This window comes from Chlorocebus sabaeus, chromosome 16 (assembly GCF_047675955.1).
Source record: "Chlorocebus sabaeus isolate Y175 chromosome 16, mChlSab1.0.hap1, whole genome shotgun sequence".
Taxonomy (NCBI): domain Eukaryota; kingdom Metazoa; phylum Chordata; class Mammalia; order Primates; family Cercopithecidae; genus Chlorocebus; species Chlorocebus sabaeus.
This window is the reverse complement of record NC_132919.1, coordinates 56,802,881-56,829,989: the sequence shown is the minus strand read 5'-3', so window position 1 is coordinate 56,829,989 and position 27,109 is coordinate 56,802,881. Positions and strand designations below refer to the sequence as shown.

Here is a 27,109-nt window from a genome sequence, read left to right as displayed (position 1 = left end):
CTATTTTAAGGAATAAACAATTAAGCTTGGGTAGACTATGCAGTAAGTGTTTCTGAATGTTAGCTTATGTCTTTGCTGCTGCTGCTGCTTCTAGTAACACTCCTAACTGCAATTCAAACCGTGATTTTTAGGTAAGGATGCGCTGCTGAGCCATGATTAACCAAAGGAGACTTTGAATTTTCCATGGGAATTTTCCTACTGGCAGATAATTTTCATCGTGTAGCCAGTAACATACCTATTTTTGAGAGGAAGAGAAGGCATTTTGCCATTCTGAGGAGCTGGATTAATGCAGCTGGTCCTTCTAAGGACTGAAGGTGTGGCTTGTTAGCACTATTTTAATCATCTGGAACTAAATTTAAAAAGGCAGTGCAGCAGAGTGGAAGAAACTGGGAATTGTAGTCAGAGGTCAAGGGACAAAAGCCAAAATTTGCCATTTAGTATTTAACCTTGGGTACGTCAGTTCAAACTTCACAGCCTCTGTTTCTTTATCCTTTATCTGAGACTAATAATATGGGCTTATCTCAATGAACAGTTGATTTAAGACTTAGGAAAATAGTTTGTAAGTGGTAAAGTCCTACATAGATATTGAATAAAATAATACCTGAGCCACAAGTCCCAGTTCTAGGAATGTGAGAGAATATTAATTATAAGGGGTTCAATAATGCAATATGGAAAAATGAAATATTTATATTAGTTTCTATTGTTACATAACAAATTACCAAACTTTATGACTTAAAACAAGACACATTTATTATCTCACAGGTTCTGTAGGTAAGGGGTCTAGGTGTGGCTTAGCTGGGTCTTTTGGAAAGGATCCATCTAGAATCGAGGTGTCTGCCAGATTGAACAAAAAGGAAATTCTGCCATTTGCAACAACATGGATGAAACTTGAGGGCATTATGCTTAGTGAAATAAGTCAAGCAGAGAAAGAAAAATACTGTATGATCTCATTTATATGTGAAATCTAAAAAAGTCAAACTCAAAGAAATAAAAAGTAGAATGGTGGTTGCCGGGGGTGGGGGTGGGGAAATGAGGAGATGTTGGTCACAGGGTACGAACTTTCAGATATAACTAAGTTCTACATCCCTGATGTATAGCATGGTAACTATAGTTAATACTGTATCCTATACTTGAAATTTGCTAAAATTGTAGATCTTAAATGTTCTCGCTACACATACACACACACACACACACACACACACGGTAACTATGTGAGGTGATGGATGTGTTATTTTGAATATATGTTCCCACCAAATTTCATGTTGAATTGTGATCCTCAGTGCTAGAGGTGTTTCGTACTGTCCTTACGATAGTGAGTGAGTTCTCATTTCTCATGAGATCGGTGGTTTGAAAGTGTGTGGCATCTTCCCCTACACATTGTCTCTCTTGTTCCTGCTCTGGCCATGAGATGTGCCTGTTTCAGCTTTGCCTTCAGCCTTGAGTAAAAGTTCCCGGAGGCCTCCCCAGAAGCTGAGCAGATGCCAATGTCATTCTTGTAGAGCCTGCAGAACTGTGAGCAAATTAAACCTCTTCTCTTTATAAATTATCAAGTCTCAGCTATTTCTTTTCTTTTTCTTTTTCTTTTTCTTTTTTTTTTTTAGATGGAATCTCACTCTGTCTCTGATCTGGAGTGCATGGCACAATCTTGGCTCACTGCAACCTCTACCTTCCAGGTTCAAGTGAAACCTGCCTTACCCTCCCGAGTAGCTGGGATTACAGGTGCCCACCACCATACCTGGCTATTTTTTTTTTTTTTTTTTTTTTGTATTTTTAGTAGAGATGGGGTTGCCAGGCTAATCTCGAACTCCTGACCTCAAGTAATGTGCTCACCTCGGCCCCCTAAAAGTATTGGGATTACAGGCATGTGCCACCATGCCCAGCCCTCAGTTATTTCTTTACAACAATGCAAGAATAGCCTAACACAGTTAATTAACTTAATTGTAGTAATCCTATCACAGTATTTCTATATATCCGATCATCACATTGTATATTTTAAATTTTTACAATTTAATTTGTCAACTACGTCTCCATAAAACCGAAAAAAAAGCCCCACAATGAATTCCAAGAACAACAGCAAAGGCTCTTGGCCAGAGCTGGGTTCTCATCTGAAAACTTGACTGGGGGATGGATCCACTATAAGACCCACTCAGGTTGTTGGCAGGATTCATCATTTTATGGTTATAAACTGAGGTTTCTGGCTTTGTGCTGACTGTTAGCCAGGAGTTCCAAGAGGCTGCCCACAGTTCCCTGCCACGTGGCTCTCTCCCCAAACCTCTCACATCAAGGCAGGTCATTCCTTCAAAGCCAGCAAGAGAGAAAGTCTCCAGTATGAGCCTGCTAGCAGGGCAGCTTTATGTAACGCAATATAATCACAGGAGTGACATCAGCACCTTTATTATATGAATGACATAATCACAGTAGTGACAGCCTATTACCTTTGCAATTTTATGGGTTAGAGGCTAGTCTCAGATCCTGCCTACACTCAAGAGGAGCAGATTTCACAAAGGCATGGACACCTGGAAGCAGGGATCATGGGGGCTTCCTTAGAATCTGTGCACCACACTATTCATTATTAGGTATCTGGAAGTTAAATATATACATCAGAGTATTTTTATTCAGTTCATTAAACACAGATTTTAGGTATCTGCCACATCTCTGCAAAGTGTAAAATATACACAGCAGTCTATTTATCAGCCCAAACTGGATATCTGGCCAAGATTATTTTCCTCTAAAGCAAGATGAAGTTTCTTTTAGTTTCAATGAAGTTGGGTAGTCAGAGTGAGTGTTGTCCTCTGGGTGAGCTATCTTGGGATTGCTCTTCTGTATCTACTCTATCACTCTCCATCTTGCTCTGCACCCTGGAAGGCTGACCTGTACAGGCTCCATTAAGTCTTCTGAAACCCAGTTGTGTTCAGCCGTGGGAGCCTACAATTGAAGAGAGAAGAGTAAGGTCACTTTGTCTAACCCCTAAGCCTCTCTCTGTGGGGTCAACTGAGGCTGCCTGTGTCCCTCTCCCGAACATTATCTTCTCTTTATGGCAGTTCCTCTACAGGAGTCTCTCCTGCCAGGATCCAGTAACATCTCTCTTCCTTTGTCATTTAGGCCTAGGGATAATAACAATTTCGGTATTACTAGCCCTAGGCTACCACTGTGTTGTAGTTTTTGCCTCTTGTTTTTGATTTCTCTGAACTCTTCCCATAATTTTGCTAGTGGTTTCTTTATTAAATCTTCCTCAAGTCCGTTGAGTATGGCCTTTTTCTTTCCTTGCTGGGACACTGACAGATATGCCACCCAAAGAGTTAATGTTATACGAGCACAGCAGTTTGTTCATAAGGTATAATCAAAACATGGTTGTTGAATGAGTGAGGAAAAGAATGACTCTTTGCCAGTAAATGTGACCTTTTTCCCATTTGATAATTCAGTGTGTTTTGAGGGGCTTCCTTTGCCTTGCACAGTTCTGGTAATGAGAGCCAATGTGATGATCCGTATTTCTTGGAAATGCTTCCCACAGGTCTGGGATTATAAATATTGTTTATTCTGGAATGAATAAGAGCATTGGTTTTCTTCTTTCCCTCTTACTCTTAGCCAAAAGATGTGTATGGGGTCAAAAGCAGCAAGATGGGTACATTTGCAACAGGATCTCAGAGTTAATTTCTGAATTTAGTAATGTCTTAATATACATCTGTGGTAGAAAAAGCAACAATGCAGAAGCAAATTTTACAACACTGATGGAGAGTTACTGCAATGTGATGGAAAAAGATAAGTATGAATATTGGATAAAGCTAAGATTTTAAAAAATAGGCACTCTATCAGGAAAATCTAAGTAAAAACATGTGAGATTATGGAACAAACACTCAGGGAAGTATAAAGTGTTTGATTTTTAAAGATAACCAAAAAGACGTTTGGCTGGGTATCCAATGTTGAGTGTTGACAATTGGGAAAATATACGGGATTAAATCAGTAATTTTGAAATCTTGGTATGGCTGGTTTATAGGACTATTTCATTGTATTCTGGTATCAATATTTGGTCACTGCTGTCTGATCCATAGGACATCATTGAGATGTCTCAACCATTTGTTTTAATCACACAGGCATGAGTTATCATGGCTTCCAATAGGAAATAAGCAGCTGTCAGACTTCTGGACTTTGTCTTCATTCCTTTCTCTTATTAGTTTTGACATTACAGACACAAGATATCCTGGATGGACCAAGGACTTTGGAGTATGAATACCATTCCTAGACATAGAGTCATTTTGTTTGTTTGTTTGCCAGCTCATGGGCCCCATAGAGTTCCTCTCTGTTAGTCTACTTCCTGTTCTACCGTAAAAGTAGGACACAGGATGTCATGCCTGAAAATCTACTCCTCTGAGTTTTATAAAGGTAAGAACCCAACTCAGATACTATTCATAGGGATCCTTAGTTTTAAGCTGTACTTTGTACACTTGGTTTTATTTGATTTTCAATGAAGAAAATGCATTTGCCTACTTACCTCCACCAGAACTCAATTAGTTACTTAGGACCTCCCAAAGTGCTGGGATTACAGGTGTAAGCTATCACACCTGACCTGAGTTTTTTTTTTTTTTCTTCAATGCACACTCTATAAACATCATCACCACTTTGTGGGAACTTTTATGATTGGTTAAGGAGAAAGGGCGTGTTCAAAAATAAACCTGATGTTTGACAGGGACTGAAAAGGGAGGCCAGGATTATAATCCAAAGCCATAAAAATATTTTGTGTCTAGGAACCTATGGTAAGAAATGCAAAAATAGTTAATATGTAATTTTTTCTCTGTGCCAGACGCAGGCCAAGTGCTTCTCATAGCTTAAAACAATGTTATTAAGCGGGTACTATTATTTACTACATTTTACAGACTACAAAAGAGTGTCACAGACCTTAGTTAATTAATTCGGGATGGAATCAATATGCTAATTCAGGCTGCTGTCTGGTAGTGAATTCACTTCCTTTTAGATGTAATAAAGATGCTTGATGTATTCCTAAAAAAAGAAATAGTTTTTAACCAGTAACCAGTAATCTAAGAAAACTTTAAACAGTCCATATTTTTGGTCCTTACAATGTTTTTCAAATGTTTTTGGTCCCATGACCATCTGTATGAGAATCACTCAAGTGGATTTGTTAAAAATGTAGACTCTTGGGTCCTTCCTCTAACTTTTTCAATCAAAATTCTGAGATTGGGTAAGAAAATCTGAATTGTTAACAATCATTTTAGTTTATTCTAATGTACATCAAAGTGGAGCACACATTCTAAAGGGAAAGATTAGATTTCCTTAGGTGACTAAGTTGGACAACAATTGTAGATGGACAGAATATAGACAAAGGTATGGCAGCTGAAAATATGCCATGCTGGGGATTTGAAAGCAAAAGTTTTGCTGGGGTATGGGGTGCATATAAGGAAGTAGCAAGATACAAGCCTTGAAAAAGTACAGGTCAACCTTCCTTGAGCCTTGAGTAAAGTTGTCAGAACTTTGACTTTCTAGACTTTATATGAATGGAACTATTTGGTGTTTGGGGGTAGGAAAATAACCTGTTAAAGTAGAATTTTGGCAAACTTGTCTTGTAGCCATTAAGATGGTTGGGATGTGGATGGATTGCCAAGTGCTGATATAATTAAGCCTCTTACTTAATGCCTGGATTAATTAATGTATATCACTTGATGATACTGAGTACACAGCAATGAAAATATTAAAGTAAAATACATTGTGGGAAAACAAAATACAATCAAACTGTGTATAGATATTTTCTGAGTATAGATGTTGAGAGAGGAGTCCAAAAGACAAGAGCTTGGGTATCTGAGTGTCTGGACCAATGGAGCATCATTTAGCAGGAAGAGATGAATCTGAAGGAGACACTGGTTTAATGCCAGGTGGTGGAGAATTCATTTTTACAAGTGTTTGTGGTACCAGCAAAACACTCGGTTCTTCAGGTCTTTAGTCAATTGGGAAATCAAGACTGAATTGAAGGTAAAATGCCACAGCCTGAGGCATAGGTTTGGATGTGCTGGTGTAACTAATGGAAGGAGATTACTGAAGGTCAAGGAGCAAATGAAAACACTTAGAGAATGAGAGAAACAAATAACAGGGGAGCACCTGGGGAACTGATATTGTGGAGAAGAGATTGAGGAAAAACAAGAACATTATTCTCAGTAAGAGCTGGATGAACTTATAGGCTGAAGTGACTCTGATATATCCTCATCTTAAATAGGGAAATACATACATAAACATCTTAAAATATTACCAGAGACCAGCATGATTTGTATTTCCAGAGAATTTGTGGTTAAAATTAAGATCAAAGAATTTCCTGCTATGGTGGTTATAAAGAAAGAAATGGACACTACGTGTCTTAATAATCACTCTTTAGATTACAGACCTATAGATCTTCAGATTCTCTATTAAATAATAAATTAAGTAGCATTTGAAAAAACTTAGCAAGCAAAGCACATATCTCATTAAAGCTATTCGATTTCCCAGAGTGCCAGTTATAGTATTCTCAACCTAAAGGGTTCTCATCACTTTATGACTGGTGACAAAAGCCTCTGCCTGAGTCAGGCACTACTTGAGAACAAGTATAAAACATTCAAAAAATAAAGTCTCGGCTGGGCGCAGTGGCTCACGCCTGCAATCCCAGCACTTTGGGAGGCTGAGGCAGGTGGATCACGTGAGGTCAGGAGTTCAAGACCAGCCTGACCAACATGACGAAGCCCCATTTCTACTAAAAGTACAAAAATTAGCTGGGCGTTGTGGTGCGTGCCTGTAATCCCAGCTACTCGGGAGGCTGAGGCAGAAGAATTGCTTGAACACAGGAGACAGAGGTTGCAGTGAGCCGATATCATGCCATTGCACTCCAGCCTGAGCAACAAGAGTGAAACTCCATCTCAAAAAAAAAAAAAAAAAAAAAAAAAAAAAAAAAAAAATCAAAAATGAAGTCTCATTTTCCTGCATCCTGAAGAGTCCTTCTCTGAAAATACCTTATTGCTGAGAACTTCCTTAAATGTGTTCTCAAGTTCAACCTGAAAGCAGAACAAGTAAGGCAAAAGTGTTTGTGTGTGTGTGTGTGTGTATAAAATATGTATTTATATATGTACACATATATTCATACACATGTATGTATGAATATATGTGTGTGTTCATATATATATGTTGATATGTATACATGTGTATATATATGTGTGTGTGTGTGTATATATATATCAAAAACAAAAGTGAGGCCAAATTGATAGAAATATCAGAAAAGTCAAGCTCATATGGCTCCAGCTTTTAGCAAGGAGGATTTAGCAAGATCTTTTTCATTAGAACCAGTTTCCTTTCACTGACGGTGCCTCTGGGCACACAAAAGCGTCCTACCATGCAATGGGGAGTTAGTGTATTTGTGCATGGGGGTAAGGCTGCCTTTGATAAATATAAAACCCCATCATTATCTCATTTTGGTATCTTCTGAGATTTTCCTAAACAGATGTCATGGAAAATTCATTAGGAAGGAACATAACTTGTTACAAAAGGAACCCACAGATTTTATCTTTCTCTTTTGCCTTAAAAGTTCAAAGTTTGGAGAAAACGACTTAATTGAGATAACTTTAATAAGAAAAATAACAGAAGGGGTAATTCATGTGGCACTGACTGGGTAGTATTAAATGAACTGTGTTGGATGGAAATTTTAATACCCTAAGTGCCCTGTGATAGTGTTTGGTGCTTTAAAACTATTCCATTTTCTTAAAGTCTTCATCCTTCTCATTTTGATTATTGCTGCTCTTCACGTATTAAGAAAATGCTGCTATGAACAGCATGGTAACTTTGAGTTTATTTTTCCAAATAATGGCCTGGCTTTTAAACAAACTATTTGCAGACTTGATACCAAAAAGGATGCAAATTTTAAAAATTTGAGACAGTTTACTCTAGAGCACAGGAAAATAAGAGAGATCTGACTGGGTTGTTGGTGAGATAGGCAGATTGCTCACAGGGGCCAGAAGAGGGAAGAGGGCCAGAAGAGGGACTAAACCAAAGGAACCCAGACCTAAAACTATAAAAACCCTAGAAGAAAACCTAGGCAATATCATTCAGGACATAGGCATGGGCAAGGACTTCATGTCTAAAACACCAAAAACAATGGCAACAAAAGCCAGAATTGACAAATGAGATCTAATTAAACTAAATAGCTTCTGCACAGCAAAAGAAACTACCATCAGAGTGAACAGGCAACCTACAGAATGGGAGAAAATTTTTAGAATCTACTCATCTGACAAAGGGCTAATATCCAGAATCTACAAGGAACTCAAACAAATTTACAAGAAAAAAACAAACAACCCCATCAAAAAGTGGGTGAAGGATATGAACAGCCACTTCTCAAAAGAAGACATTTATGCAGCCAACAGACACATGAAAAAATGCTTATCATCACTCACCATCAGAGAAATGCAAATCAAAACCACAATGAGATACCATCTCACACCAGTTAGAATGGTGATCATTAAAAAGTCAGGGAACAACAGGTGCTGGAGAGGATGTGGAGAAATAGGAACACTTTTACACTGCTGGTGGGACTGTAAACTAGTTTAACCATTGTGGAAGACAGTGTGGCGATTCCTCAAGGATCCAGAACTAGAAATATCATTTGACCCAGCCATCCCATCCCTGGGTACATACCCAAAGGATTATAAATCATGCTGACATAAAGACACATGCACATGTATGTTTATTGTGGCACTATTTACAATAGTAAAGACTTGGAACCAACCCAAATGTCCATCAATGATAGACTGGATTAAGTAAATGTGGCACATAAACACCATGGAATACTATGCAGTCATAAAAAAGGATGAGTTCATGTCCTTTGTAGAGACATGGATGAAGCTGGAAACCATCATTCTCACCAAATGTTTTTCAATTGTTGAATGGATAAACAAATCATGGGATATCCATGCAATTAAATTAACTGACTAAGCAACAGGGGTGAATCCCAAATGCTTTCTTCTAAGTGAAGCAAAATAGACCCAAGAAGCTACATGTATACGAATGATTCAATTTATATGACATTCTGGAAACGGCAAAAAAATGATGAGGAAAGAACAGATCAATGGTTGCCTGGGATTTGGAATGGAGGACGAGTTGACTGACAAAGGAGAATGTGTGGGATTTTTGGAAGTGCTAAAACCATTGTGAATCAAATCCCGTGGATCTGTAAACCACAGAGAGTGAATTTTACTATATGTAAATTTTTAAATAAAGAAAGATATATGAATAGAAACACCAAAGATTTCATCCACAATATTTCATTTTGTAACTGGAATTGAAATCCAGTAAAATAGCTACAACTAATGTTTACAATCATTTCTAAGAAAACTGAGGAGAAGTTGATGCTAGGAAGAGCAGAGGAATGCTAGGCTTCATTTATTTCCTTCCTTGCTTCCTTCCTTGCTTCCTTCCTTGCTTCCTTCCTTCCTTCCTTCCTTCCTTCCTTCCTTCCTTCCTTCCTTCCTTCCTTCCCTCCTTCCCTCCTTCCCTCTTTCTCTCTTTCTCTCTTTCTCTTTCTCTCTTTCTTTCTTTCTTTCTTTCTCTCTCTCTCTCTCTCTTTCTTTCTTTCTTTCTTTCTTTCTTTCTTTCTTTCTTTCTTTCTCTCTCTCTTTCTCTCTCTTTCTTTCTTTCTTCTTTCTTTCTTTCTTTCTTTCTTTCTTTCTTTCTTTCTTTCCTTCTTTCTTTCTTTCTTTCTTTCTTTCTTTCTTTCTTTCTTTCTTTCTTTCTTTCTTTCTTTCTTCCTTTCTTTTATTTTTTTGAGACAATATCTCACTCTGTCACCCAGGCTGAGTGCAGTAGCACAATCACAACTCACTGTAGCCTCAAACTCCCGGGCTTAGGTGATCCTCCTGGCTCTCAGCCTCCCAAAGTGCTGGGATTACAGGCATGAGCCGCCTCGTCTGGCCTTGATTCTTCATTAAATATAGCTGCCTCACATAGAGTGCTTTTGGTGGGTATTTTTCTGTGTACTTCCACTGGTCTTTGGGCCATGTACCTACTTTCTGCTGCACATCCACCAAGTACCTCTAGTTGCCTCATACTTCAACTTAATAATGATCAGTGGATCACCAAGTCTCAGGAGAACAGGGTTAGACCACTTGTTAACTCCACAAACACATATTTAATGTTTATCAGATTCCTAACACTTTTCTAGGCAGTGGAGATTCATCAGCTTAAATGAACAGAATTCGCGCTCTCCCCAGCAGCTTTAATTTGGTATTTATAGCATTCAGTAGTTAAAAATCTTCGCCTTGGACTTGTTTACATACCAATTACTGCACACTTTCAAATTGGGCTGAATTTCAACTGGTAATTAAAGTTGATTTTGAAAGCATAAAAAGGCAGTGCTAAGAAATCCCAGTGTCAACTGGGTGGCCTCAGACATTTTCAGTTTTGTTGCTCAAGTGTGTAACTCAGAAGCACTTAGTACTCCACAAGTTGAAATTCTGGGAACTGCTTGAAGATTTCAGTTAGCTATAAAATTTTAGGTAACAAGCATTAATTTGTTTATTTGAAGATAATATATAGAAATGAGAAGTGCTGCTTGCTTGTTAGATCCTGGGGGGACACTAGGTAAGAACAGTGTATCTTTTAGGAACAGACTATGAATATGTAACAGATATGTTAACAATTATTTAGCCAGGCAAAACTACTCTGGAGTAGTTTTGGAGTACTTTGGAGTGCACTGGAGTTAGGAGTTATCTACACCTTTGAGAAAGGACTTAGAATGACAAGAATCAATTTTTCCATCCTAGATGAGAGTCTGTGCAGGAATTCATTAAAAAAAAAAAAACACTAAGGGGGTGTATTAAGGACCTATTCAGTTCCTGTTGCTGCGGTAACAAATTACTACAAACTTAATGGATTTGAAAAACCTAAACCTATTAACTTATATTTTTGTAGATCAGAAGTCTGAAGTGGGCTTCACTGAGCTAAAATCAAGGTGTTGGCGGTGCTGCGTTCTTTTCTGGAGGCTATGGGAGTTAATCTGTCTTCTTGCCTTTTCAGTGGTTAGCAACTTTCTGCATTCCTTGGCTCATGACCCTCTTCCATATTCAAAGTCAGCAGTGGCCAGCCAGTTGTCCTTCATCTCACATTACAGCACTCTGATGCTGACTCCTCTGCCTTTCTTGTTAAGAACACTGTGATCATGGTGAACACACCTGGATAGTCCAGGATAATCAGCTCATCAACCACCTTGATTCCATCTGCTATCTTAATTTCCCTTTGTCATGTAATATAACATATTCCCCGATTCTGGAGATTAGGACATGGGCATTATTGGGAATATATATACACACACATATACACATATGTACATATATACATACATGTACACATATGTACATACATATACATATGTGTACATACATATACATACGTGTGTGTATATGTGTAAGTATTTGAGACAGAGTTTCACCTTTGTTGTCCAGGCTGGAGCACAATGGCGTGATCTCGGCTCACTGCAACCTCCGCCTCCCAAGTTCAAGCGATCCTCCTGACTCAGCCTCCTGATTAACTGGGATTACACGTGCCCGCCACCATGCCTGGCTAATTTTTTGTACTTTTAGTAGAGATGGGGTTTCACCATGTTGGTCAGGCTGGTCTTGAACTCCTGACCTCAGGTGATCCACCCACTTTGGCCTCCCAAAGTGCTGGGATTACAAGCATGAGCCACTGCACCCGGTCAATTGGGAATATGTTATTCTGCCTCCAATTCATTAAGAATTTTCATTCTCTGGCAGGGCACGGTGGCTCACACCTGTAATCCCAGCACTTTGGGAGGCCGAGGTGGGCGGATCACGAGGTCAGAAGATTGAGACCATCCTGGCTAACATGGTGAAACCCTGCCTCTACTAAAAATACAAAAAGTTAGTCAGGCGCGGTGGCTGGCGCCGGTAGTCCCAGCTACTCGGGAGGCTGAGGTGGGAGAATGGAGTGAACCCAGGAGGTGGAGCTTGCAGTAAGCCAAGATCACGCCACTGCACTCCAGCCCAGGTGACAGAGTGAGACTCTGTCTCCAAAAAAAAAAAAAAAAGAAAAAAAAAGAAAAAAGGAAAAAAAAAAAGAATTATCATTCTCTCTGATAACCTATAGCATTGATTGATGTCTTAATCCTAATCCAAGAAAAAGTTGAAAATAATGTCTGGATGTTGACTGGCTTCATGAAGGTCTTTTATTTTATGCTGCATGGAATATGTTAAGACACTTCCCATGTAGGCCATGCTTTAAAAAAGTAAGCAAGTCAGCGGACGACAGACTACAGATAACAACGTAAAGTTAGTTATCTATTCTCTCACCCTTCCCAGGCAGCTCATGCTACGTAGCTCACCACCAAAAGAAGATCATTGACCTCCAGTTCCGTTTTGTCCGAATTGATGGCATGTTAAGGAGTCTGTTCACAATTAGGACCACATTCCAATTTCTTTGTTTCAACACTAATAAAGTGGTCTTCCTTACATCTTTCTTGCAAGAATTGCATAAAGCTCTTGCTTGAGATGAAACATGGTTTTCGTAAGACTTCTGTGTTTGATACCTGATGAGATTTCCTGGTTTGAGGAAATTTTAACCAGATTTAGCTTTTTGATCTTCATTTTTCAAAATAGTGATTTAAAACAACACAAATGAGAACCATGAGTATCTCACTATTTTACTTGGTTGTGAGGAATTCAAAAAGGATGAATGTTTCTTAATAAAACAAATTATTTAAGTTTAATTTGGATTTCTTAGTCAATTCCCAATTTTTCTCATCCTAAGGGAGTTCACTTGGGAGCCCTCAAACTGTATTGGAGTTTTTCAATTTTGTGACTTAAAAAAACGGGGGGGGGGGGGGGGGCGGGGAACACAAAACTCAGCAAAGAGTGATTTCATGCTTTAAAAGAAGATGAAAAATTGTTGTGAAATTAACTCAAGGCTTTTCAGACATCAAACAGTTTTGATTTTCTTTATTTCTGACCCCATAAATATTTTCATGTGCTAAGCGCACAAGCATCCAAAACATATAAATTAAAATAAACGTTCACTATTGAACAAAAAAGGAAAGGGCTTAGCAAAACATGATGCCTCTGAATAAATAAGACTGGTCAGGACCAAGGACCACCAGCTTTCAGGAATTTGTTCTGAAGTCTGACTTTATCAAGGTAGATATTACAATTTAATCATGAAAAATCTGAGTTTTTGCCTTATTCTTTAGCAATAAATCCCCAGAGTTTTAGGTAGGATTAGAAATATCTTAAATAAGACAATTCTGCCAAGATTCCTTGGCAGTTAGTGTGCACTGGTAACAAAGTTCGGCCAGTGATATATAAATAAAAGCAATGGTGTAACTTCCTGGAAGGAAGAGACATATTCTTTTCCCTTTCTTTTCTCCTCCCTTCAGGGGTGCAATACTCAGTTTGGACCAAGGTGTAGAGAGTAGTAGTGTAGCAAGATTGAAGGACCTTAAGTCCATGACGATTGTTTGAGTCACTGTTATATTTTCTGTTACTCATAACCAAGCCTGATTTAACTAATTCGGTTAGCTACTCCGAAAACTAACAATATCTTAAAAGTCCACTCTGAGGACTAAATGAGATCATGTAGGTAAACCATCTATCTTACTGGAATGTCTACAGAAGGTAAAATAAATGTTAAGTTATCTTCTCTTTTCCATGATAACTGAAGTTTAAAGACCTTCATCCATGAAAATATCTCAGTGAGTATGATCTTCAAAGTGAATGGAAAGCAGTATTTTTGACTTGGAGGTAGAGATGTCTTTAGAAGAACAATAAAAAAACTTCTTCTGTTTCTTAATTCATCCATTTATATCAATGTATTCAATGTATTTTGAGTATTGATTATGCTGCAAGCACTGTGCTAGTAATTATTTAAAGTAAAACTTAGGTTTTGCCTGTGATAAGCTCAAATTCCATCAAAAAGAGAGGTAGACAAGCAATAATAAATATATAGTGTGACAAGTACTATTGTTAGAAATATTCACAAAAACATACTATGGGAATAGAAAAGAAAGTAGCTCAATCTGTCTAAGGAAGCAAAGAAGATTTTATGAAGGAGAAATTGAACAGAGAGCTAAAAGGGTGAATTGGCATTTGGTAGGTAGTGAAAGGAAGAAAACTTTTTAAATAGAACACCATGTTGGAGCATGAAATTCATATTTAGTGGATAAGGGTGTAGTTTTGCAAGGTTGGAGTGTTAGGTGTGGAAGTGTCTGAGATGGGGCAAACCAGTAGTTTACCATCAGATTGTGATAGAAGATAGATCTAGTGGCAGCACAGATAATATCAGGTCATATATATGGGGCAACATGACCCCAATAGACCATATAGGGTATATATTCAGGGTATGGTAGAAAACCAATATTTCAGCAGAAATGTGAAAGGTGAAAATATTCAATAAAACCTTGGAGATGAAATCAACATTATTTGATGACTCTTTGAATGTTGTGATAAAAGGTAAAAGTAAGTCTAGAGACCTCTTGGGTTTCTAGACAAGCCAAGCTATATAAAGCCATTAAGCCAAAATAGAAAAGATGGAGACATGAAGGAGGATGTTTTTTAGATTAGGGTTATAATGAATTCTATTTGTCCATGTGTCATTGAGGTGAAGATATCCAATTGAAAGTAGGCAAAATAAATCTGAAGCTCGGGGCTAATAATTCCTGAGTTGTGTGAGGATCTTTGACCAAATGGGGAGAGAGACCAGAGAAGAACTGTGATCTTCCAAGAAAAGTACTTTTAGAATAAGACAGAAAAGTTGAAGCCTGAAGAATACATTTTCTAAGAAAGAAATAAGCTAGGCATACCCAAAATTGGCTCAGAAATTAAGGAAGATAACAAGAAACGTTTTGAAGTTAAATTATACAGTGGAATGTTTCAACATTCAGAATATTATAGAATAGTATACAAATTTGTATTAGACACCTCTGCACTTACCACTAAGATTTAATAGCTGTTGTAGAAATTTTACAGTTTCAGTTCTTAACATTGTGGCCTGTTATCTATTTTGAGTTGTTTTTGTGTATGATGTGTGATAAGCCTTGAGTTTTTTAAATTTTATTTTAAAATAGATAGTTGTTTCAGCACAATTTGTAACAAAAGTCATCTTTTCCTCTGATGAAATACCTTGACACCTTTGTAGAAAATCAATTGACTGCATATATGAATCTATTTTTTGTACTTTCTGTTCTGTTTTGTTGATATCTGTATCTATCTTTATACCAATACTATGTTATCTGAGTTATTATAGCTTTATATTACAAGTTAAAATCTGGTGATTTAAGTCTTTGAACTTTTTAAATATATATATTTGCTCTTCCAGGTTCTTCTGATGGCCATATAAATTTTAGAATCAGTGTATCAACTTCTCAGAAAAATTTGTTGGGATGTAGGCTGGGATAGCATTGAAATCTATGGATCAATTGGGTAGAACATTTCTGTTTTAATATTGAAACTTCTCATGCAATGAACATAAAAAATCTTTATTCAGAATTGCTAAGTAAAGTCACTTGAGCCAGGAAATTTCTTTATGGGAATATGTTTAATTAGAAATTCATTTTGTTTAAATAGATTAATTATTAGCTAGAGGTTTATTAATTTTATTACATTTTTCAAAGAGCCAACTTTTGGCTTTATCTATTTTTTCCCCTTTTTGTTTTCTATTTCATTGAATTCCATTCTTATGTTTATTATTTTCTTTTTTCTATTTACCTTGTGTTGTTTTGGCTCTTGCTTTTCTGGCTTCTTAAGCTGGAACTTAGATTATTGATTTTAATCATTTTAAATTCTTAGGCATTGATTTTAAGTATTCAATGCTTAAACATTGATATTAAGCATTTAAGAACATACATTTTCCTCTAAGCTCTGCTTTAGCTACATCTCTCAATTTTTGATATATTACGTCTTCTTTAATTTTATTTCAATATATTTTCTAGTTAATTTTGCTATTTTTTATTTGATCCATGGGTTATTTAGAGGGCTGTTAATTAATTATCAAATATTTTGATTTTTCTAGATACCTAGATATTTTGTTATTATGACTATTGCTTTTCAATTTAATTTCATTGTTGTCACAGAACATGCAATGTATTGGTCGGGCACGGTGCCTCACACCTGTAATGCCAGCACTTTGAGAGGCCGAGTCAGGTAGATCACTTGAGGTCAGGAGTTTGAGACCAACCGTGTCTCTGCTAAAAAATACAAAAAATTAGGTGGGGCATGGTGGCAGGTACCTGTAATCCCAGCTACTCAGGAGGCTGAGGCAGGAGAATCACTTGAACCCAGGAGGTGGAGGTTGCAGTAAGCAGAGATCATGCCACTGTACTCCAGCCTTGGTGACAGAGGGAGACTCCACCTCAAAAAAAAAAAAAGAAAAGAGAAGAAGAGATTTAAAAAAACATGCAATGTATGATTTCAAACCTTTGAAAGTTATTAAGACTTGTTTTATTACCCTGCATATGGTGTTTGGTTCATATGATCCAGTATATAGTTTATTTTGGTGGTGTGGTTGGGATGTGTGTCCCCTCCAAATCTCATGTTGAAATGTGATCTCTAATGTTGGATGTGGGCTCTCATGGGATGTCGAATTACGGGGCCAGATCCCTCATGAATGGCTCTGTGCCTTCCCCGTCTAATGAGTGCACATGAGATCTGGTTGTTAAAAAGAGTTTAGGAGCTCTCCTATCTCTTGCTCCCTCTCTCATCATGTGGGATGCCTGCTCCCCACTTTGCCTTCCACCATAAGTAAAAGCTTACTGAGGTTTCACCAGAAGTTGAGCGGATAAATGTTCTGTGCTTGTATAGCCTACAGAACCATGAGCCAAACAGACTTCCTCTCTTTATAAATTATCCAGTATCGGTTACATCCTTTATAGCAACAAAAAACAGTAAACAGAAAATTCATACTGAGGAGTGAGGCATTGCTGTAAAAGACCTGTAAGTGTGGAAGCAACTTTGAAGCAGGGAAACAGGCAGATGTCGTAGGAATTTGGAAGGCTCAGAAGAAGACAGGAAGATGAGAGAAAGTTTGGAAATTCTTAGAGACTTTTTAAGTGATTGTGACCAAAATGGTGGTAGAAATATGAACAGTGGAGGCCAGACTGAGGAGGTCTCAGATGGAAATGAGGAATTTATTGGGACCAGGAATAAAGACCATTCTTCTTAAGACATAGCAAAGACCTTGACCGTGTTGTGTCTATGCTCTACGGATTTATGGAAGGTCAAGCTTAAGAATGATGACCTAGGGTATCTGGTGGAAGAAATTTCTAAAGTAAAGCATTCAATATGTGGTGCAGCTGTTTTTAATAGCCCATGACCAGATATGGGAGCAAAGACATGACTTAAAGTTGGAACTTCTAGTTAAAAGGGATGCCGAGCATAAAAGTTTTAAAGATTTGCAGCCTGATCACATGATAAAGAAGGAAAGAGAATTTTCAGGAGAGGAATACACGCAGACTGCAGAGCAACTATTTGCTAGAGAGATGGGCATGACTGAATGGGAGCAAAACGCTAATAGTCAAGACATTGGGACAACGGTTTGGAAGGCATTTCAGATGTCTTCTGGACAGTTTTTCCCAACACAGACCCAGAGGCGTAGGAGGAAAGAATAGTTTCAGGTGCCAGGCCTGGGATGCCACTGTCCTTTGTCACCTTAAGAGGCCGCTCCCTACATCCTTGCTGCTCTAGCTCCAGCTATGGCTTAAAGACCTTAGACACAGCTCAGGCTTCTGCCCTGGAGGGTGTAAACCATAAGCCTTGGTGGCTTCCACATGGTGTTAAGTCTGCAAGTGCACAGAATACACGAGCAAGAGATGCTTGGCAGCTTCCATTTAGATTTCACAGGAGGTATGAGAAAGCCTGGGTGCCCAGGCAGAAGTCTGCCACAGGGGCAGAGCCCCCACAGACAGCCTCTGCTAGGGCAATGCCAAGGGGAGATATGAGGTTGCAGCCTCCAGATAGAGTCCTCAATGGGGCACTGCCTAGTAGAGCTGTGGGAAGAAGGCTGCTGTCCTGCAGACCCCAGAATAGAAGAGCCAGCAGCAGCTTACAACCTCAGCATGGAAAAGCTACAGGCACCAGACTCCAATCTTTGAAAACAGTCATATAAGCTGCACCTATCAAAGCCGCAGGGCCAGAGCTGCACAAAGGCCTTGGGAGCCTACCCTGCGTATCAGTGTGCCCAGGATGTGGGACATGGAGTCCAGGATCATTTGGGAGCTTTAAGATTTTGAGTCTGCCCTGCTGGGTTTTGGACTTGTGTAGGGCTTGTTGCCTTTTCCTTTTGGCTAATTTATCCCTGTTAGAATGAGGATGTTTTCCCAATGCCTGTGTCACCATTTTATTTTGGGAGTACCTAACTTGTGTTTGATCTTTATAGGCTCATAGGTGGAAGGAACTTGCTTCAGGCTCATGCTGGAATGAGTTAAGATTTTGGGAGGCTATTGAGAATGGATGGTTGTATTTTACAATGTGAGAAGGACATGAAATTTGGAGCGCCAGGGGCATAATATGTTTTGATGTGTATCCTTTCCAAATCTCATGTTGAAATGTGATCCCCAATGTTGGAGGTAGGGCCTGGTGGGAGGTGTTTTGGACATTGGGGCAGATCCCTCATGAATGGCTCGGTGCCCTCCCCATGATAATGAGTTCACGGGAGATCTGGTTGTTAAAAAAGAGCCTGGGATTGCCTCCATCTCTCTTTTGCTCCCTCTTCCGTCACGAGACATGCCTGCTTCCCCTTCTCCTTCTGCCATGAGTAAAACCTTCCTTTCTGGCTTCCTTTCTGGTTTCTGGCTTCCACCGGAAGTCAAGCAGATGCAGGTGCCATGCTTTTACCACCTGGAGAACCATCAGCCAAATAGGCCTCTTTTTAAAATAAATTACCCAGTCTGAGATATTCCTGTATAGCAACACAAAATGGACTAAAACACTTGACAAACATTCACTTTGCCCTTATAAAGACTGTATTGTGTAGCTATTGAATGCAACCAGAAAAAAAAGATAGTAATGGAATATCTTGAATACCTTTATGCCAATCAATCTGACACTTAGATGAAATGAACACATTCCTTGAAAGATACAAACCGCCAAAATGAATGTAACACAAAATAGAAAAATTTGTATAGCCACAAGCAGTTCTTTATATATTCTGAATATAGTGCTTTCTTCAAATTGATAAATTATAAATATTTTCTCCTGGACCATGGTTTACATTTTCATTTTTCTTACTGGTGCTCTTTGAAGAGAAGATGTTCTAATTTTGATGAAGTCTGATTTATCCATTTTCTTCATAATGTTTTCACATCCTGTCTTGTCTATACTGGGTAGGGAAGGCATTCTCTGTCTTCTAGAGCTGTTTTAGATTTAGCTTTTTTTACATTCTTGTTTATACTTCATCTTGAATTAAATTGTGCATGCAGTGTGACAAGTCTCAGCTACTTCATACTACACAGAATGCAGGAGGCCCTCTGGGGAAGATACTGTGCTAAATGGGACTCTCACCCAGTGTAATTTCCTCCTTTCAAAGATCCAAAGCCCCCTGCTTTCCGCTTGTTTCCTCACTTTACAGTGCCTTCAAAATGTTTTTTACATTTTGCTTAGCTTCTAATTGTTATTCGCAGGTATATTAGTCCATTCTACCACTGGGCTCAAAAGTTCCTGAGTCTCTTTTTAAAACCACATGTCTGGCTGTATTTAAAATCTCCAGCAATTCTGAAAAATTTCCAGCTACTCTCTATTTAAATATTTCTTTTATTCTCTGTTCTCTCTACTTTCTCCTGTTATAATTTCTATTAGACATTTTCGTACTTCCTTATTCTGTCCTTATTTCTGTTAATGTTTTATATTCTGAATTTCCTTTTCTCTTTGTACTGTATTCTGAATAACTTCCCAGTTCCATTTTCCAGATTACTAATTCTCATTTCAACAGCAGTTTAATTTGTCCAATGATCATTTTTCTTGCTTTGATCACATATCTTAATTCTGGACTTCCCGGTCTTTCCCCAAATCTGTTTATTTTTGTCTTTGTGTTTTGATTATTTTATATCCTTAATTATTTGACTTATATCTGTGTTACAGTCTTCTTACATGATTCTATTACTTCAAATTTTATGTATACTAATATCCCTGTTTGTTGATCCGACCTCATGTATTGTTTCTTTGGGCAGTTTATCATTTTTTTATTGTGGACATCTTCAGCAGAGGTTGTTGTTTTATTTTTCTCAGTGAAACTGTGTGTGCTTTCAGTTTGCTCTGCAGTTTGCTCCTGAAATTTCAAGGGCTTGTGACCTGTCTTTATGTCGATTTCTCAAGTTGGGGAAACAAGTTCCATGTAAGTAACATAAACTTTACCCCATATTGATATATGGTGCTGGTCTGAAATGTTTTATTTCCAATGAAAGACTTAATTGTCTCCTCCTACTAGGAAGATCACAGGCAGATATGTGCATTTTTAATGCCATATTCATGGACCATTGATTAGGTTTTATCTAGCACATCTCTTGTAGTGGGTCAAAGCTAGCCCTAACCTATCTGATGTAAGGGCCTCTGTTCTAATTCTCAATCAAATGCTAGATCCATGCAGCCTCCATATTAATTAAAATGTCAGCCTCTAGTCTCTATGATCTATCTCTAGTCTCAGATTCTAGAGTTCCTAGTGTATCCATTCATAAGCTTACCTCTCTGACTTGAGTTGCCTCTTTAGTTCTGGAACCGAAAATTTGTCTTTTTTGAGTGTGTGTGTATCATTTGAGTGCAACTGTACGACTAATCAAATATTCCTGTTGCAGTGACAAGAAAGAGTCTCTAATTTCCAGTAAAATTTAAAGGTCCCATTAGATTTTAGATTTTATTAGATTTTGTTTTTCTTGAAGGCATGTAGCGGTATGTTCTATTTATATGTTTATCTTCTGTCGCACTTAGCATAGTACTATAAAATTCCATTGCTGCTTAATAAAAATTAAAAAGTAAAAAAAAAAAAAAAAAAAGCAGCTTTACATAGTAAAAGCTACAAGAGAAGGCATTTGTGTTTTAAATAGATGAATTCTCTCTCCCCACCTCAAGTAGTCAAAAGACTTGGGTGGTGGGGGCGACATATGGTGGACGCTATTGCCTTCCTTGGTACTGTGTCAAAAATTGCAATGTACAGCTTCATTTCAAACAGAAAAAAAGTACCATGCTGGTTGCTGTCCACAGAAATTCTGCCAACATCCTAGTGGTTGCTGGTTTGTAATTTTATGGGTTTCCAGAGAATCAAACACTGTATTATTATGTTTGGCTACTAACTCAGGTCAGCAGTTCAAAAGGAGAAAGAAGGGGAGTGAAATGGGTTGGAGGGAAAACAGAGAGCATGCATGACCTGGTATATTTAAAACAATAGATTTAACGTACTGCATTTGAAACCATCTTTACTGAATCTCAATTTCATTTTTAACAGACGAAAATTAGTCTATGTTAAAAGCTGTGTTTTATATAAATAGAAGATGTGGCCATTGCGTACCAGTTTTAATTTTGACTGGAGAATAAAGTAATAGGTTCTTTTTTCCATGGATATCCTTTTACAAAGATTTTGAGATGGGAGATTTTTATTTCAACAATGAAAAAAAAAATAGATTTTTGAACATACCCCTTATCCTGAATCCCTCTCCTTTCACAATATACTTATTTACTTAAATATAATTTGTGGAAATATTGACATTAAATACTACAAGTCTAATTATTGCTATTATTTAAAATAATTCTATAATTATGGAGTGATTAAAATATATAAACTGTGTGAAGATCTTAAACAATGTGTGCATTTTTTCAGAAAGTGAACTTTTTATTATTAATATAAGAAACTCTATGTATATCTTGACCATATCATTATTGAAATGCGTTTCCTTGATATTTTCTCTAGTCTTCGAAGATAATGGGTATACATGTAACTCTTCTAACAAGCATAGCATGAACAATCTTCTTATAGGACCAAAAGGAAGTCATGTTTGATTTCTTTGCATAGTTTGTTTATTTGCCTTGGATTCAGGAAAAGAATGGGTAAAATAGTGCGATAACCATTGTATTTAACATAATACAAATGGATGAATCCTGTATCTACTGCCTCTCTTTCCTGCTCCATTCTCACAATAGTTATTTAGTGGTATGAGCTCTCTAGTTAGCTGGCTACCCAAGAGGCCCAAAATAAACAGGAAGGCATTGTGCACTGGCATTAGAAAAGCATCAGACACGTTAAAACTGCTTATTATTACTATTTAAGGTAAAAGTGCACATATATGAATGTATTTTCTTAACGTATCTATTAGATTCATATTCTATTATTCTTTCATCATACAAGTATTTGTGGAACACTTATTTTATGTTATAGACACTAGGAATGAAACAGTAAAGAAGGAAAATTTGCTTCCAAGGAGCATCCATTCAGGCATAAAGGTATAAAAAGCAAGGAAATAAATGAGGTCTGTGGATAAAATAGAGAAAAGACACAGGAATGGCTTGCTTGTACTGGAAAAACTTGTACTGGAAGAACAGAGCAGTCAGAGGTGGCCTTTCTCAGAAGATAACATGTATCCAGGCATCTGAAGGACAAAAGGGAACCTCTTGTTTAAAGATTGAGGAAAGGCCTTCACAGCATGTAAACAGAACGCAGGCCCTCCCCTAAACATCTTTGGGCCTCATAGTGACAGTACAAATGGTGACCCACACACCCTCATCTAAATAGTTAAAAGTTATAAATCTAACTGACAAACTGTTAATACAATATTTTCTATTCTCACACCTTGACACGTTGCCTTCATAACAACCTGGAAAGCCTGCTTTGAATTTAGAATTCTTGCCTTCCTTGAAATTTTTTGTTGGCACATGGCAGCATAAAGGAGAGCTAACCCCATCCCTAGGCCTGTTCCCCAATCTCTTCTCATCCCTGGGTCCTTCCTACCATGTAAGAAGCCTCCAAGGTTCTAGGATATGGACTAGATATCCTAGTCCAAACATCGAAACTCTGTCCACATCCTACTCTCAGCCACCCCTTGGTAACCTCTGGAGCCCAGAGGGTGGGTACACCTGTGGTGTGACTCCTCAGCATCTGAAGGTCAAATTTAGGGAAAAAGAAGAGGCCTGTGTAGGTCCTGGAAGCAGGTTCAGGAACATTTAAGGAGAAAAATCTTAGTCATTTTGGTCTAAAGGGGAGAGGTTGTGGATACCAGGAGGGCATAGGCTCCTTTCACCCTGTAGATCCCTAGCCCTGTAGAAGGGACTGAAGCTGATGGGAGGACAGAGTGAGGCTTTCTACACTTTTAAGCTCAGGACAGCAACCCTTCTTGCCCAGGTCTAACATGGTAATTAACCAGACTAAAGAGGTTTTTCGGAAGAAGTATTGTGTACGACTTATGTGGGCTTGGTCATCTGAGGGGACCAACAGAACAAACTCCATGTCTACATTTTCAACCTGTCTGACCTTGCTGAAAGTCTTCCCAGATCCAGCAGCTGTGAATGGTAAAGTTCTGGAGCTCTGGCTAAGGTTGGGGTACTTTAGAAAAATCAAAAAGGCTAAGATGCCTGGATGGAGTGAACGAGGAGGTGGAGTAGAGAGAAAAGCAGGAGCCAGAACACACAGGACTTTTTGGTCATCTTAAGGAGTAATTTTTACCAAGTATAAAGGCAGGTTGTTAATTTGAGCATAATCGACTATGCTTCAAATATATCTTGTACAAACATTTTTGGCTGCTAAAAGTGATGCCCCAAAATGGCAGACCGAGTTGTGGGTTCCATGGAATAGTTTCTAGTTAAGCCCCTGGCACCACTTTTCCCCTCTCCACCTTCCATAAAATAAATATTCTTACTACAAGAACACCTGCATGGAGAAAGTATTACTAGCTCCATTTCATGGGTAAGACAATGGAGGCTCAGAGAGTTCTGTAGAGTTGCAGAATGACAAACAGTTAGGGACATTGAGACTTCTGATTTGGGTCCTGAGTATCCTATATGTTGGCCATGCCTCTTCAGATAAGTTAACTTCTGTACACTTAATTAATAACTCATCTGATAAATAGTGATAATAATAGTATTCGCTACCTGAGGTTGTTGAGATAATTGAAATGAAGTAATGTAAATGCTGCATTTAGCAAAATGACACATAAAGTATGTGTTTATTGTAATTACTGCTAGTACCACTACAACTAACTCCACTCATTATTATTTAGGGCTATAGTAAACGATTAAGGAAAGTTACATTTAGGTTTCCTGATTCAAACACTAGTGCCCTGGCAGCCTTAACTGTGGCTATTTCATCATATACACACACACACACACACATGAATTAAAGAGCACCACTATTTGTAGATAACCACCGTTATATTATGAAGGGTATTAGTATTTCATAATTTTGTAAAGGCAAAGCCACTTCCCTGTCTGTACCATCTCACTCACTGTGAAGCTGGTTTGGAATCAGCAGCTGGAGAAAGCTCTGGAGTGTTCTCACAAATGAAGTGTGACAGCTCTGAAAATACAAAGCAGTGAGCTACAAAAACTAATTATAATTTATCTTTAGGCTTCAGAGCTTGAGGTGCAAAGCTCCCTGTCTCTCTCTCTCACACAGACACATACAAATATACACGTACACACACACACTTTTATAAACACGCACACACACATACACACAGTCATTAGACATATGTTCAGTGTTTTCTATACTGACCCGTCTTCTACCCACTTTGCTGTCCTACAATTATAATCAATAACTATATATATATAGACACGCCACACTTGAAATTCCAACACGATGGTAAATATCCTTTCCATTAGACTTTGCATTATATCCATGAAAGTCAAGTGGGTCAGGATATAGTAATAAGGTTGTTTTTTTAGAATAAAATATTTTGTTCTTAGACATTCTACCCAGACATTGTATTGCTTCTGGGAAAACTTCTAGCCATTGTGTGTGGTAAGAATTTTGAGCTCAGGCCGAGTGGGATCAAATCCTGGCTCGCTGCTAGGGCAAGTTTCAAACAGTATGAAGCTCAGTTTCTTTTTCTGTAAGGAAGACTACCATAAATAACTACTTTTGTTATTGTTAATATTTATTATTATTATTATTACTTGCAACCAGGGCTGAGAGAGTCTGAGCAACCTGTAGTAATCCAAATCTACTACTCAAGGGGAAAATATTTGATGAATATCTTAAAGAACAAGTTCTTAGCCTAAGTTTCTCAGAAAGCAAAGCCGGGGGCAAGGGCTGTATGTGGACAGCTCATTTTTGGAGGCAATTTCAGATACAAGGAGTGGAGAACTGGAGAAAATGAGTCAAGGATGACAGAGAAGTCAATTAATAGGAACATTCTTAAGTTAATCTCCATCGGGCACAACAGTTCCATTGCCTGGCCCTACAGTGTTCCTCTAAGCAACTGGGTGTAATGTAGCTTAGAATTGCCCATCTGAAAGAAGAAAAGGGTATTTATTCACTAGCTTCCATCTCCAATGTTCAAGTGTTGGCCCATGGGGCAGTAACTCCCTAGAGCATCCAGGATTCATGTGTGTTGGTGCTGGGAATGTTTTTATAATCGTTGCACTGTGTGGATGTTTTGGCTTAAATAAGGGGCTGTCAGATCACACTGCTGCTGGCTGGCTGCCCATGGTCCTAGTAAAAGATGGACCAGGAGGATGTGAGACCTGACCCAAGGTCAATGTTCTACAAGCATTTTCCCTAACAAGAGGTTCATAGTAACAATGGCTGAGTAGCCATCTTTCCTAGGATTTGCAAGAATATGAATTGCTTATAAATTCAGATAGTCATTAATTTCTTTGGGGGATAGAAAATGGAAGCAAGGCCGGGAACAGTAGCTCACAGCTATAAATATCAGCACTTTGGGAGGCTGAGGCGGGTGGATTACATGAGGTCAGGAGTTCCAGAACAGCCTGGCCAACATGGTGAAACCCTGTCTCTACTAAAAATATAAAAATCAGCCGGGCATGGTGGTGGGCACCTGTAATCCCAGCTACTCAGGAGGCTGAGGCAGGAGAATTGTTTGAACCCGGGAGGCAGGGATTGTGGTGAGCTGAGATCGCACCACTGAACTCTAGCCTGGGTGACAGAGTGAGACTGTGTCTCAAAAAAAAAAAAAAAAAAAAAAGAAAAGAAAATGGAAGCAAATGCATGATTTCCCCTTCTTCAACTTTGGCACTATTTACATATTGGGCTAGATATGAATTCTTTGGGGACTGGGCTGGCTTGAGCACTGGAGAGTCTTTGGCGGTATCTCTGGCCTCTATCTACTAAATATCTGTGGCAATTTCCTCTCTTTCCCCCACCCAGTATCTCCAGACCTTACCAGATATTCCTAAGGTTCAGGCAATTGCCCCTAGTTGAGAACCACTTATCTAACAAAACTGAGATGATTCTCCCACCTCCCCTTTCTCTGTGCTCTGCGACCCACAACCAACGAGCCCCAAAGCTGTTCTACTGGCCCATGCACAAGAATCTCATATCTATGACTTGCACCTGCATCCTAGTGACCTGTGTCAACCAAGGTTTTTCTCTGTAGCTCTGTTGACTAGAAGGGCTGTTTAAAGCAACTTGATAGGGGCCGGTGCAACTGGATGTAATTAAAAGCAGTTAAATTGAAGAATCTTCTGAAAGAAAAAAGTATGGGGGGATTATTCAAATAATTTGCTACGATGAGTTCTGTTTAAAAATATTTTTATGTTTTTTCCATGTTAAAACATCTGTATTTCAAAAGGAACAGTTGAAAGAGTAGTTTAGAAGGTTTTCTTTGGTAAGCATACACCAGACCAGCAAGTTAAGGAAGATAATATAAGTCTGCCCAGGAACAATTTTTCCCCTTTCAAATGTTACATCCTTTTTATTTATTTATTTTTATTAATTTTTTTTTGAGACACAGTCTAGCTCTGTTCCCAGGCTTGAGTGCAGTGGCGTGATCTCGGCTCATGGCAGCCTCTGCCTCCCGGGTTCAAACGATTCTCTGGGCTCAGTGTCTCACGCCTGTAATCCCAGCACTTTGGGAGGCCGAGGTGGGCGGATCACCTGAGGTCAGGAGTTCGAGAGCAGCCCGGTCAACATGGTGAAAACCCCATCTCTATTTAAA

At 38.5% G+C, this 27,109-nt stretch overlaps 1 protein-coding gene across 2 annotated transcripts in view; it reads left to right on the top strand.

Moving 5' to 3' along the window:
• The window catches only part of KCNJ16 (potassium inwardly rectifying channel subfamily J member 16), a 171,043-nt gene that overhangs the window by 31,822 nt on the left and 112,112 nt on the right, over positions 1-27,109 (top strand). The gene's annotated exons all lie outside the window — the stretch shown is intronic.